We start from the raw sequence: 1721 nt of genomic DNA on the forward strand, positions 1-1721 counted from the left end.
AAATAGAGAAGGCCAGTTTCTGTTAAGCTGACTGCAGGACATCACATTCCACCTGAACAAAATACAATTTGGATTGTGTTGGGGGTGGACACCTTACCTTAACACACAAAGGAGAAATATGTCAGTGCAAAATCTGGACTAAAATGCTTTCAAGAAAAAACTCTTAAAACTTGCTATCAGTTAGAAAAGGGTGGAGTCCTCCCAGGTTAAGTAGGGAAATTATTCAATCTAATTTCTGCAGTTAAAACTTTCTCTGCTTATTAAGGTTTTTTCCTCTAAGTTCAACCGCTATTGGATTAATTTTGCATAACTTTATGCCATGGAGTATTCCTCATCATTCAGTTCAGCATCTAAGAGTTGAGCTGCTCTTGCCATGAAATATGGAGGCAGTTCTCCAATTGCTGTACCAATACCCCACATGCAGGCCTCAATTCTAACTTTTCAGCTGATGTTCCACAAGGAAATAGCTCCTTCAATATTCTCTTCATCTGGACAAATAATCTGATCCCGGTAGGGCAAATTAAATTAGGTCAGGGAAATTAACTCAATTACATTCAAAAGCGGCTAATGTCACAGAAGCTATGTGTGGACCCAGATAAAGCAGAAAGGTGTGCAGCCTTGTTCCAAGCCCAACACTTAAGAGAAGATAAAATTCCTAAGCCTATCCAGTAGGTATACAAAAGGAACTGTTTCTCTATGTGCTGCACATACTGTTGATGTGCTCCTTCAACATATTATGTAGCTATAAGCACAGCAAGCAGCAGTAAAAGACACCACAATGCTTTGACGATGCCATAATTTTGATTACTAGGACTTCCAGGAAAAAATACTGCAAGGTAATGAATGAGTGGCTGTCTCCATAGGACAATATTCTGCCTTTCATCTCAATCCCTCCTCTTCTTTTCAGTGATTGAAGAAGGGTCTGTGAAGTTCCCCTTATGTTGCTTCTTATTCACTCTAAACATCTCTGGTTACAATTTCTTCCATCCTCTGCCATTTCATAGATGAGTAACTCTTGAGGAGCTCCACTGCCCTCGTCACTGTATCAATCCATCTCATCCAGGATCTTCCTCTCCTGCACTGTCTCTCCACCTTTCTGAGCATGAGTCCTTCTCCAAGGATCGGTTCCTTCTGACTATATACCCAAAGTATGTAAAACCCTAGCATCCAAGGAAAAACCTGGTTTCACCCTATCCACGACAGACCTATTTGTTTTCTTGGTGGTCCATGGTATGTTTAAAACTCTTCTCCAGCACAACAGGCATCAATTCTTCTTCTGTCATCCTTAGTCATTATCCAGCTCTGATGGATAGCAAGTACTTTTGAAGACCATGGACTGGATCGGGGCACCTTAATCTCTAGACTGACATCATTGCTTCTCAGGACTCTGGAAAGGTCCCTGACAGCAGATTTACCAGCTCAAACCCCAGCTTCTCTGGATCTGGGGCAACACAAGCCTTCTTTACTACTATTGTTGTTATCACTGAGTTGGAACCGATTCATTAGTGACCCTTCCAGCCAGTCTTCAGAGGCAGTAAATGAACAGGAAGGGATTGCTTATTTTTCTCCTGCAGAGCTGCTACTGCATTTACTACTACATACAATAAAAATTAAAGAAGCTTCACTTAAGTTCATTATGTTCCAAATAATTTATAAAAACACTCAGATTTTATGAAGAATTAATATCATTTAAACAATGTAAATATTTGTTCATTCAGTTC

At 40.1% G+C, this 1721-nt stretch overlaps 1 pseudogene; it reads right to left on the minus strand.

Moving 5' to 3' along the window:
- Positions 1–312: 312 nt before the first annotated feature.
- On the minus strand, positions 313–997 carry LOC102869951 (annotated as a pseudogene).
- Positions 998–1721: the final 724 nt, after the last annotated feature.

This window comes from Elephantulus edwardii, unplaced genomic scaffold, assembly GCF_000299155.1.
Source record: "Elephantulus edwardii isolate Elephantulus edwardi_28Jun2011 unplaced genomic scaffold, EleEdw1.0 scaffold00252, whole genome shotgun sequence".
Lineage (NCBI taxonomy): Eukaryota > Metazoa > Chordata > Mammalia > Macroscelidea > Macroscelididae > Elephantulus > Elephantulus edwardii.